Below are 14045 nucleotides of genomic sequence, written 5' to 3'. Positions count from 1 at the left end.
TGATATTTTTTAGAAATGTGGATAACTCAAGAAATGGTGATTATTATTACTGTTTTGAGGAAAGAAAAAGGAGTCAGGACCATATTTTAGCCCATCAACCATTGGATGCATTAGGATAATGCACAGGAGCATCTTCTGTGAGGGCTTCCAGTGGCTTTTTGTCTGAAGAAGGTACAATCGCTGGAGAAACACAAACAGCTTATAGTCATGACAGGTTGCACAGTGCATTCCCTTTTCTCTCACAGAGACACAGGTCTCCCCCACCCCTACATGAGTTTCTCTCTCATTGACACCTCCCAGCTCTAAGTAGAGGCTAGGACATTGCAGTAACTTGAACCTCATATCAGCATCAAAGTGTTCAGAGATCCATCTAAAGTGGGTTATAATGAAACACAAGACTTAGTAAAATTGAAACTAAATGGAAACAACAATCTTATCATGTTTTTTTCTCTCTGTTGAGTGATGGATGTTGTCCCTTATTTCCTGTAGCCCTGTATGTTGTCCTGCCTGGGCCATGGGCTCATCACTTCTAGATGGAAGAGATACTAGTTAATCTTTGGGAGTGTACATGTTCCATTATAATGCATGGTATTTTTAACACATGTAAAAGCAATACAGATAGAAAGATATGACCCCTGAGCTAAACAAATATGGGTATGATGTAGTTTGTGAGCATTTTAATGTATCCATCTCTATATCAGATAGACAGGTGAACAATTACTCAATATGCATCATCAAATGTGGGGTTTTATACATTCAAATAAAAATACCTGAAGATTCTGTGGACATATTAATGGAAAGCAGTTGAAAATTAGCGTATGCTATGTAATATCTACCAGTCATGCACTGATTTAATAATCTTAATCTAACAGTAGCACTGACCTGAACCCTTACTATAGGATGAGTTAATCAAAGAAAAGATCCCTCAGATTGACTTGCCTTAATTTTGTGCATTTGTCAGAACCCTAACATTTTTCAAGATACTGATTTGTGTCATTCTTCTTGATCTTTTCATGACAATAGTGTATAAAACATTTTAAAAGAAAAAATGTATGAATAATATATTGGATCAAATTGTGTCAATAAATAGTAAGAGTGCACACAAAACTCACCCTTAACATCATGCCAGTTTCTGCAGAGACATTTACAATCTCTCTGGAAGAACTATAGCAATTATATTCATTGTCTTGCATTTAATACACAGAATGTAATAAAAGTGTTATGAAAATTAGCTAGTGCACACACTGCAGCTCCTTTTCCAATGTAAATAACTCAGCCATTTAAATTACACACATACACACACAAACCAAAAAATATCTAATATCCAATAAGCTGTATTTTAATTAGAAGAGTGTTAACAAGCCTCTAAAACCAGCCAATACTGTAGTTTGGTTTTAACTAAGAAATTCTAGGCTTTTATGAATTCATGTCAGACCCTTAGGGGTACATTTTCAAAGCACTGCACAGGATTTTAGCCATGCAAATCCCATTAAAGTCAGTGGGAGATGTGGTTAAAACCCACGCAAATGCTTTGGAAGCGACATACCCCTTAATGTTATCTAAACACAGTTTTGGCCTGGGAATTTCCTTGCTTTCAGTTTCTACAACTGCTTTCAAAAGGAAACAAATTGTGCCATGAAAATGTGGGAATCTCAACAGTATACACAGTATGATGTTTCCAAAGGATCAGTTCTGGTCTATCATATCTTAACATGAGCTAAATATGTATTCTTGGTCGTTTAAGGCTTAATATTTATTCAACAGATCACATAAACTTTCATTGTGATCTAGTGTTCTTGCACATAGTTATGCAAGTATGGTGATTTTGAAAATGTACTCCAGCAGATTATAATGTCTCAGGTCTAGTGGGATTTGGGAGGAATGGGCCATAATGATTCTTTAGAGTCATGACTAAGGCCCTACTTGAATTGCATGATGACTGTAAAAAAAATTGCATCCGAGTTGCGGACAGGTCATGGAAAATTTCAGAAAAGTAATAATGCACCTTATTTTTTGCAATAATAAAGTCCATTATTACTTTTCCACGATTTTGCACTGTCGGCCTGGGGCTGAGAGTGGTGGCTCCTGCTGTCGGCCACCCAGGGCTGAAAGCGGCTGCTCGTAGCTCACAGTAGTCACCTGGGGCTGACAGTGGGGGCTCCTGTTCTCAACGCTTGGGCTCCCACTGTCAACTCTGCACGTGGCGGGGCTCCCATTGTCAAAACTGCCGTGGAAGCCTAGTATTGCGGAATCTGCAATTTCCACAATATCGCCAGTTAAGCAGAGCCTTATTCATGACAGTTTTTCGTATCAATCCAGTGCTTCCCTGAGTGATATGTTACTCTCTGCTATGTAGTGCGGTGTAGTACCAAATACACCAGAAAAATCCCAAATCCACATTGGGGCAAGAGCAGCTGTTAGTCAGCAAGGATTTTAGCCATGCAAATTCTCCTTGGCCCTCAGACTCTGCATTGTAGGGAGTCCATGCAATCCTACCTGCATTATAGGGACTCTGTTCTTCAGGTCCATGGAAAAGCCACAGACAGGGAGGGGAGGAGTCAGAGAGCACCTGCTCCCCACCAATACTCCCTGCACTTAAACAGGAGTCAGCAATTTAGTCTCAGACTATGGAAACAAGAGTGGGTTAATCCATCAATGGAGCATATTTCTTAAGAACGTATAGTAAATATGGGAATGCAAGAAAAGATTGTATATGATGGGTTTTTTAAGCGTTACTCAAACTAGTGCCCAGCATGTCTGGTCCTATATTTATATTCAGTGTGCAGTCAGTCAAACATACACTTTTGGTTCTGAAGACAATTTAATACTAAAGGTAATAGGGGAGATGTGAATCTGCTAACTCTGTGTTCAGGCTCCTGTAAAATGTAGAGGACACAAAACCACAGACCAATAGTACTATGGGTATGTCTGCCTGTATATCTATGGCATTTATAGAAAGATAAGTCTAAATCTGCAGCCTAAATCTGACCACCACTAAACTTTCAAACTGTAAGTTTGAAATCTGAATCCCCATTCAAATATTGTGCTTATAACCTATTTTGATAAGGGCTGAGCTGAAGCCCTTTCTTCATATGTCACTGAGCCTTGGGAGTGTCCAAAATGGACCCAAATTTAATGTTTCTGGACACTCTCTCTAATTTGTCTCTATAGCTCTGTAATTCGTTTTTTACTTGACATTACTATCATTACTTTTAATCGAACACACACATCCATCCTGCAGTCTTGTAAGAATCAAGATGTCCGTTAAAGTTTTTGTGTCTATCTCCTTTGGACATAATACATTTATAATTTAAAACAGGGGCCTAAGAATGCATTCATATCAAAATCCAGATTGGATTTAGACAAGGTCCTGAGTCCAGAATAGGGCTACGGTTCTGGTTCAGATTTCATGATGCTGAAATTTCACAAATTATTCATATGGGATTTTCGTCCCAAACTGAGGAAGTCTCATCAGGTCAACTACTATTCTGAGACTTCAGTTTAAACCAAACCAGAACTGGAAATAGTCCTCTTCTGGTTAAGGATCCTGACACTATATAAGGAGGGCTTAGATCCGGGGATTCAGATTCAAAATGCAAATTTCAAAGTTTTGAGAAACCTGGTTTTGGCCCATCTCTAATTATATCCCAACATAAAAATACCAAATTTGTATACTGTAAGAGCATTATTAACTCTGAATATTGCTTACTCTGACCTGGATTAAGTTTTATAATCAATACATAACATAAATGGGACATTCTGTGGATGATATCTCAGAAGAAAAAGGGAAGCTTATTATTGACAGGCTTCACTCCATTCTAACAAATGAGGGCTCATAATGGTGTATTTATATCTTCACTAGGTGGAGCTCTAGGATGACTGTTCAAACCATCATATTCAGTCCTTCACCATTGTCTGATGGAGACAAAATTTCTTTGTTTGAAAATTTACAAATCATCAATGAAAATGCTACTTGTAAAAGTTTAAGGAATTAGCAAAGGGTTGGCACAATAACTCTCTTTTCAGACTGGTGACTGTGTGGGCATCCACATTGTTCCATTCTTAGTCCTACCAATTACTTTCCCACATACTAATAGTTTGATTATTTGTGAGTTAAATGATGCCCTCCTTCCAATGATATAGCAGCTACAAGACTTGGCTGTGTTAAACTGCAAATCATTCCTTCTACAATTGTCTTAATCAGAGGTTGTTTTCAATATTGAATCTTTCACTTCTCTGATGTATTAAAATCCTTTCCTTGTGGGTTTTTTGTTGTGGTTTTGGCAATGACTATAAATAAATATTTTAATTATGCTACCTAATACTATAATCTTGGTATTAAGTCTTAGAAAAGAGATATTTTAAAAAATAACTGTACTGCAGTATAATTTGCTGTGCAATTGTTGAGAAATGTCTCAGCAACTGAGAGATGTTAAAGCATCTTGCTTTATTTTTCTGATTTACTTAATTCTGGAAAGGAAGGTATGTTTCTCCAAATCATCAGGCAACTTCATCACACTGATTGTAGATTTTCAAACCCCCCTACCCCCGTTTTGTCTTACTAAATCAGTGGGGGAAAGAATAAGTAAAATGCGTGCTTCTCTCCCCATCCCCCACAGTATGCTCCTTTACTTTTTTCTACACTCTAATGACATTTGGCAGGCTCAACTGTGTAATGCTTGACTGGTTTTATTGTTGTCTGCTCCCAGTGGGGAATAGTTGACACTGCTCTCTGTTTTCAATTGATATCCATTTTCAACAATATTGCTTTCTATTAGATTCCTGCACAGTTTGTGCCAACCAAACCGAATATTTACTGTGTTGACCTCAAAGACTCAAATCAACAAACATTGAAATAAGCAAAATATGCATTTACTATCTGATGTTTTCAAATGTCCCTTTTAAATTATTATTTTTATTATTTTTACAATGGATGAATTGCAGATTAAAGAATACGGTATTACTACTTATGGCAATCCACATTTATTTTGTGAGCCATAAAGATAGATGCACTAGGTGTTGCTGTATCTGCATTTCAATAGCTTCCTATTTACGTGATCACTTTTCAGAAATATGATACATATGTTCATAATGATTCTGATTCTCGTACCCTTATGTTGAGTAGTACCTTATTCCTTGAGTTGAATGATTAGTTTCAGATGAATTGCTCATGAGTAACATACTTTAGTTTGATCATGTAATTCCCCATTTTGCGTCACATCAGTGGCTTCCAATCTAATAGTGTTTCAGATTTAAGCTTCTAATCAACACTTTCAAAGCTCTAAATAATTCTGCCCCTCCCCATCTTCCCTGTCAAGCTTCGTGTTTCCTTAAAGTGGGGCCCTGAAGTCATCAGGCCTAGTGGTCAGGACCTACAGCTCCATACTATCTTTCAGTTCAGTGTGTCCTGAATCCCCTGGATGGGGTTCAGTTGTGTCAGCTTCCTTGTGAGTAATCACTTGTCCTGCCCATCCCAGAGCGAGGCATAGGGGAATCTGGGGAGGGTAGGGGGAGCTGGGCCCTCCTGCACCACCAGATCCCAGCCTAGGGTCCTGGAACTGTGATAGTGTGCGATGACCTGGGTTTGCCCCACCTCCTGCTCACCTTCCCCAGGCCACTTCCTACCACACCGGATGCCTCAGTATGGGGAGTGAATGTCATTGAGTTATAGCCCCTTTGCTTCAAACTCCAGAGTCTCAGGGCTGATGCAGGCACACTCTGGTGTCTCTGCACACAGTTCTTCCTACCTCTTGGGTAATGTCTTTAACAAAAAAACAAGGTGGAGGGGAAGACTCACAACCAGACCTGCTTGGTAAAGGCTTCTTCTCCTACTGTTGCAGGTCAGGGCAGGACTCCTCCAGGAAATGGCTTCTTTCCTTCCTCTTGCCTAAGCTGGTGGAGTTCTCTTTATACTGGTCCTTTCCCCAGGAACATTGGCAGTGCCTGAGGGGTGGAGCTTTCTTGGCCCAGTACTTCCTCTGTCTCTTCCTTAGCGTGGGGAGTGTGTAAACCCCATCACACAGAATCATAGAAATGTAGGACTGGAAGGAACCTCAGTGGGTCTTCTAGACCAGTTCCCTGAACTGAGGCAAGACTAGACCATCCCTGACAAGTATCTGTCCAACTTATTCTTAAAAAATTTGTAATGATGGAGATTCCACACCTTCCCTATGTTATTTGTCCCATTACTTAGCTACCCTTACAGTTAGCAAATTTTTCCTAAAGTCTAACCTAAATTTCCCTTGCTGCAATTTAAGCCCTTACTTCTTGTCCCATCCTCATTGGTTAAGAAGAACAATTTATCATCCTCCTCTTTATAATAACCTTTTACATACTTGAAGGCTGTAATCATGGTCCCAACTTCTTCTCTTCTCTTCTCTCTATATTAAACATATCCATTTTTTTTCAATCTTTCCTCATAGATTAGATTTTCTAGACTTATAATCATTTTTGTTGCTCTCTCTGGACTTCCTCCATTTTGTCTACATCTCTTCTGAAGTGAGGTGCCCAGACTGGGACACAATATTCCAGTTGAAGTCTTATCAGTGCTGAGTTGAGTGAAAGAATTACTTCTTGTGTCTTGCTTACAACACTCCTTATACATCACAGAATGATGTTTGCTTTTTTTGCAACCGTATTATATTGTTGACTCATATTTAATTTGTGATCCATTATAACCCCCCAGCTCCTTTTCTGCAGTACTGAGCCCCAGGCAGTCATTTCCCATTTTGTATTTGTGCAATTGATTATTCCTTCCTAAACATAGTACTTCACATTTGTCCTTACTGAATTTCATCCTATTTATTTCAGACAATTTCTCCAGTTTCTCAAGATTATTTTGAATTCTAACCCTGTCCTCCAAAGTGCTTGCAATCACTCCCAGTGAGGTATCATCTGTAAACTTTAAAAGTTTATTCTCTATGCCATTATCTAAATCATTTACGACGATATTGAATAGAATTGGACCTAGGACAGATTCCTGCAGGAGCCCACTTGATACGCCCTCCCAGCTTCACTGTGAACCATTGATAACTACTCTCTGACTATGATTTTTCAACCAGTTGTGCACCCACCTCATAGTAGGTTTGTCTAGGCTATATATCATGTAAAGTTGAGATATATCACATTTACTGCTTCCCCCTTATCCACAAGGTTTGCTATTCTGTCAAAGAAGGATGTTAGTGACATTATACCCACATTGCTTTCCAATCCACCAGTGCACCTAAGCTTGTCCACCCATTTGTTAGATTTTCACAGTTACCTCTGTTCCATTTTCTCGTAGTCCCCTACTCATGGTACATTTTTCCTGAGCTCATCCACAAGTCCTTCTCCACATTTAAGACCCTCTTAAAGATCCACTTCTGCTATGCTATGTATGGTGAATCTTGGTGATTAGTAAATAACTTATAAGGGGAGCTGGTAATGACTCCTATATTTGGATAATCTAATGCTTTCCATTATAAAATATATCTTCTTTTGAGAATCTCTAACACCTGGGGAAGTGAGGAAACAGATTGACAGAGCGAGACGGGTACCCAAAAATCACCTACTACAGGAGAGGCCCAACAAGGAAAATAACAGAACACCACTGGCCATCACATACAGCCCCCAGCTAAAACCTCTCCAGCACATTATCAGCGATCTATAACCTATCCTGGAAAATGATCCCTCACTCTCACAGACCTTGGGAGGCAAGCCAGTCCTCGCTTACAGACAGCTCCCCAACCTGAAGCAAATACTCACCAGCAACTACACACCACACCACAGAAACAGTAACCCAGGAACCAATCCCTGTAGCAAACCTCGTTGCCTAGTCTGTCCCCATATGTACTCTAGCGACACCATCAGAGGATCCAACCACATCAGCCACACCATCAGGGGCTCATTCAACTGCACATCTACTAATGTTATATATGCCATCATGTGCCAGCAGTGCCCCTCTGCCATGAATATTGGCCAAACCAGACAGTCTCTGCGTAAAAGAATAAATGGACACAAATCGGACATCAGGAATGGTAACATACAAAAGCCAGTAGAAGAACACTTTAATCTCCCTGGACATTCTATAACAGATTTAAAAGTAGCTATACTTGAACAAAAAAACTTCAGAAACAGACTTCAAAGAGAAACTGCAGAATTAAATTCATTTGTAAATTTAACACCTTTAATTTGGGCTTGAATAGGGACTGGGAGTGGCTGGCTCATTACAAAAGCAGCTTTGCCTCTCCTGGAATTGACACCTCCTCATCTATCCTTTATTGGGAGTGGACTACATCCACCCTGATCGAATTAGCCTTGTCAACACTGGTTCTCCACTTGTGAGGTAACTCCCTTCTCTTCATGTGTCAGTATATAATGCCTGCATCTGTAATTTTCACTCCACGCATCTGAAGAAGTGGTTTTTTACTCACGAAAGCTTATGCCCAAATAAATCTGTTAGTATTTAAGGTGCCACCAGGTGTTTTTAACACCTCTATTGTTTGCAGCAGGCCTTTGAAATTCAGCAGAGAGAAAGCCCTCAGGCTAGGTAAGTGCCTCTTTTTTTCTTTTTCTTTTTTCTTGTTCTGTGAAATGCCATAAAGGGTTGGCTGAGATATAAACAGTTAAAATCACTATTTCCTGTCTCCTACTAGGAGTCATATTAAAATTGGAGGCAGTTTTCCAGAAAAACTGAACATTCGGAAAGGCCATGTTCATGTTCCACCAAAACATCAGCAGCACACACTGCACTGGGCACCCAAGGAGCAGACAACTTCTATGAGAGAGGAGGGAGGGAGAACTGGGCCAGGCTTCCCTGATAACTTCCCCTGGACTAAGCATATGACTGCAATAACCTATCCACGACTGTGGGGCCACCACACGGAGAAGGCGTTGTCCCCACTTCCTCTCCAATGGCAAGAGTAGAAAGAGAAAGAACTGGGCTGGGTTCCCTTGAAGACTCCCGAAACCCCTCACATGGCAATGGGGGCCCATTTCCCCGCCAAAGATAAGAATCTTCTCCTGCTACCAGGTGATGTAGCCAGTCCTACAAGCTGTGCTGCAGTACTGAAGGTTTAGGATTCAGATTTCAACAATGATGCATGAAGGGGAGGTTGTTACAGATGCACCGAACAGAATTTATTTTAAAAAGAAACACCTCAAGGAAATTACATACAAAAAATCTTGTAAAATAATGTTACTTATGTTATGAAGACAAGCTCTCAAAAGTTGGGAAATTACAGAATGTAGGTTGCCCAGGCAAAGTTAATTTGGCCCCTTTGTGTGTATGCATTATGATATGGTCTTTAATTATATGATCATGTACTATTTGTTGTTCCACGTTCAATGTGTTGGATGGATGATGCTCACTGAATTAGTAGTTAATCAATATTTTGTTTTTCCTCAGCAGTCAATGAGTGGCCTCAAGCCTTTTTTACCAAATGCAACTCAAACCCTGAACTTAATACAGAATTATTAATTTCCTCATGGGCTTTTCTTTTGCTCATATCACCTTGGGTGTTTCACAGTCATTAAAGGATTTTTATATTTGGCCTGTGGCACATGACATTTGGGTCTTCTCAAGCCAGGTGCATGCTATCTTTTCCTTCTGTGTCATCACCTTCACAGATGGACCTGGTCTCCTGTGTATTGCCTGGGATTTGTGTGGATCCCTGGAATCCACCACATCTGGGAGCAGGTTCTGTTCTCGAGATGCAAAGCCAATCCTTCCCCAACAGAATGGGAAGGAAGGAACACTGGGAGGGGATTCTACTGGGGATTTCCTCTGCTAGCACCCCGTCCTGCATGTTTAACTGTGAGTTGGGATGAGCCAGGCCATTTGTTATTTGTATTCATGGTTTGTATTACCATAGCTCCCACAGTGTTCTAGGCACTTTCTTGAAATGACACAATCTCTGCCTTCCTAGAGCGCCCAATCTAAGAAGACATAACATAGAAAGGATGAGGAAAAAGGATAAAGCATACAGGGTACAATTTTCAAAAGCACCGAAGTGACTTAGGTGCTTTTGAAAAATTTCCCACAATCCTTTTAACATTTATTTTTTAAATATCAGTTGTTCCCAATGGCTCAGCATGAATCCATTCCTGGTTGTAAGTTTCTTGTAGGGTAGTACCCCTGTAGGGTGTGTACATGTCTAAGTGGTGTGGTGGAAGAAAGAATAAAGGTGGTTGTGGGAGAAAAGCAGACTAATAGATGGTTGAGGCTGGGCTTGTTGGTGTAGCAGAGGGGGTGACGTAATAAGAGAAGAGGGGATATGTAGGGAGGAGCAGAGTTGTGAAGCACCTTGAATATGAAGATGAGAAGCTGAATGTGGTGGAAAACAGGGAGCCAATGGAAGAATTCAAAGGGGAGGGAGTGGCACAGCCACAGGGGTGAGCAAGGAACATGGTCTTAGAGGACCCCAGAGAGGAGGAATCTGAAGTAGTCTAAATGGGAGATGATCAGGGCTTGGAATTAATATATATATCTATATATATATCATAGAAGTTGCTGTGGGGGAAGGGGAGAAAAAGAAAAATCTCCTATCCCAATCACCATGTTGGGTCCTTTGGGAAATAATACAGTATTAATAATGTAATTTGTCCCATTTTGACATTTTCAGAACTAAACATTTCAAATTTCCATTTTGAGATGGTTTTGTTTTGAATTTTTTATTTTTCATTATATTAATATACACATATAAAAATCAAAATTAAACATTTCAGTATTGTCAAAACAAAATGTTTCAATCAATCCAAAATGATTATTCTTGGGGGGAGGAAGGAATTTTCCTTTGTGGAGAATTTCAAAATGTGTGTGTGGGGGTTCATTCCAATTCAAAACAACACGAAATTTCAAAATACTTAGTGAAAAGGAATTTTCCTCCATCAGCCAGCTCCGTTATTCATCACTGGGGATGAAATTCATCTCTGTGTGAAGGGGCCAGCAAAAGGCCTATATATCTCTTACATTCCAATCTTTTCTGGGCTTAAGAGGGAGTTAAATGGTGCATCAGCCTTGGGCTGGGCCTTGGCATAGAGATGATTTTCACCATAAGACCCTTCAAAAGGAAATGGTTTATCGGAGCAGCTAACATTCCAAGGAGCCCCCTCCCCACCTGTGAAATACAGAACACCTTGGAAAAGAAAGAGACACAAACACATATTACAAGGATAAGCTACTATTGCCTGTGAGATGGTCATAATTGGTGAGATACTATTATGGGGTATTGATTGCCCAAAAGATAATTATGTGTGAAAGAATATTTTGTTGTCTTTGTGTTGAAAGACAGCCCAGAATAATAGAGATTTGTTTTTTTGTTTTTTTTAGATTAGTCTGATAATGGTGAGTTACCAAAGCAGAAAGAACGAACTATAAAATGACTTCACAAAAATAAATACATTAAATATCATAGAACTAGTATGAAAATAGCTATAAGAGGAGAGTCTTAATTACCTAGGTGGATTTCATTATATTAGTGGGGAAGAAAATAAAGTTAGAGGCATGTTTGTGGACCTGGTACAAGATTGCTTTTTAGTTTTCTTAACTAAATACATGCATCAATTGAGAGAAAGCAGAACATAGTAGATTAGACAAAGTATGATTGAAGACATGTAGGCAGGGGGTAACTTGGGAAGCATTGATCACAATCTCATTAAATCTGAGATTGCAGGAAAAATGAATTCTAAATGAGGAGGAGGAGAAGAAAAAACAGCAAAGAGTCTTGTGGCACCTTATAGACTAACACATTTTGGAACATGAGCTTTCGTGGGTGAATACCCACTTCGTCGGGTGCATGCATCCGACGAAGTGGGTATTCACCCACAAAAGCTCATGCTCCAAAACGTCTGTTAGTCTATAAGGTGCCACAAGACTCTTTGCTGCTTTTACAGATCCAGACTAACACGGCTACCCCTCTGATACGAGAAGAAAAAAGATATTGGAGTCAGAATGGTGTTTCTCCTGAGAATGTGCTATATGCAACATAAAAATCAAGTGGAGTAAGGAGCTGGGAGTGAGGTAGTAGAAAATGCAAAGAACTGAACCCTAGAGGAAAACGGAGGGTGTGTGGAAGGCTTTTCTCTTAGTGAGAAATGCACTAGGAAAAGAAAATTATATTATTTATGCAGTATATGCATAAATAAGGATTTTCACAGAGTGGCTGAAGAAAAAAGAAATTTGAGGGGCAAGTAAAATACAAGAAAAGAAAAAAATCATATGATACAAAGAGCTACAGTTAAAAATAAAAGGAGAGAGAACAATAACTAAGGCAGTAAGTTAAATAAAAATAACTAGGGAAATCAAAGTGACTAGGAATAAGCAAACAAGCTAGTAGTACAGACAGTCTGAGGCTAGTAAGAGTGTGGGGAGCAGAGTGGCAGGCAAGGGGCTGAATGAGTTATTTGCTATAATATTCATTTACCAAGATGAAGGTAGCATCCTAGAAAGTGGGATACGCTTTTCAAGATGGGGAAAGTGAAATGTCATCAAGCTTTATGGTTATGCCACAGCAGATAGGAGAACTCTTGTAATCCTAACAAGTCACCGGGCCTTGATGATTTAGGAGGTCTCAATTCGGAAGGAGCAAATGGAATAGGAAAACCCAGTGGTAGAGATTTAGGAATTCTATGGAGAAGCATGACACTTTCTTAAGTGTATCCTCTACCCCTAGTCACCAGCTATGAAATTTTAAATTTTCTACAGAAAAGGTTGGTGGATGGAAGAAAAGAGGTGAAGATATTAAACCTAAACCACCTAAATGCTATAGTGACTGGCCCTATTAAGTGTTTTGCTAGATTGTAGCCTTAAGGACATGCTTTACTTTAAGCATGTGAGTAGCCCCAGTGAAGTCAATGTGATTACTCATGTTAAGCACTGGCACAAGGACTATGCTGGATCCGGGCCTAACTGCCAAAACAGCTATTCTTAGTAAATGATAAATTACAATTCTTTGCTAGGTCAGCATGCCGTGTGTTACTGAACTGTAGCTGAAATTAAGCTGGGGAAGCTCTCGTCGGAGGATGTGCAGTGGAGAAGTCGGTGGTGAGTGGACTGTAATCACCAAGCATGAAGCACTACTTTGCTTCCAGCGGTCCTTATTTTGTTCACTTATTTTGTACAACTGGACAAAATGTAGAATCATAGAAGCTTAGGGTTGGAAGAGACCTCAGGAGGTCATCTAGTCCAGTGGTTTTCAAAGCTGGTCTGCCGCTTGTTCAAGGAAAGCCCCAGGCGGGCCGGGCCAGTTTGTTTACCTGCCGCATCCACAGGTTTGGCTGATCGCGGCTCCTGCTGGCAGCGGTTTGCCGCTCCAGGCCGATGGGGGCTGCGGGAAGCGGCGCGGGCCGAGGGATGGGCTGGCCGCCCTTCCCGCAGCCCCTATTGGCCTGCAGCAGCGAACCGCAGCCAGTGGGAGCCGCAATCAGCCAAACCTGCAGATGCGGGAGGTAAACAAACCGGCCTGGCCCGCCTGGGGCTTTCCCTGAACAAGCAGTGGACCGGCTTTGAGAACCACTGACCTAGTCCAACCCCCTGCTCTAAGCAGGACCAACCCCAACTAAATCATCCCAGCCACGGCTTTGTCATATATAACATAATGCTGTATAATGGTGTAGTGAGACTATGATAAAATAATCAGAAGTTTATGGTTAGGCTTGGCAGAATTCAATTTTTATTTTTTTATAATTTCAGCTGATAATATCAGTGTTTATTTTGAAGCCTTTTTTTTACATTTTTATCAATTTAAATTTTCACAGATGTGAGAAATTATGGAGGGAATCAGACAATGGAGGGGTCAGACAATAATTATTTAATGAGAATATTTAATTTATGTTGAGATTCAAAATGTTAAAGTTTTCCATCTGTTCAAAATATACAAAGTAAGTCTCCTTAAATCAAACTCTAATAAGTTCTCAAGCAACATTTTTCACACTTTTCCTATCTGCAAATTTTGATTATCATTGATGACAATATTTTTTCATTGTGTGTGTACGGTGAAATTGACGTTTACTAACAAAAATTGAATCCTTCCAAGCCTAAAAATATAAAACCCTGTAGGGGAAAAGGT

This window comes from Mauremys reevesii, linkage group 2, assembly GCF_016161935.1.
Source record: "Mauremys reevesii isolate NIE-2019 linkage group 2, ASM1616193v1, whole genome shotgun sequence".
NCBI lineage: Eukaryota > Metazoa > Chordata > Testudines > Geoemydidae > Mauremys > Mauremys reevesii.
The sequence above is the reverse complement of the archived record's forward strand: the minus strand, read 5'-3'. Positions refer to the sequence as shown.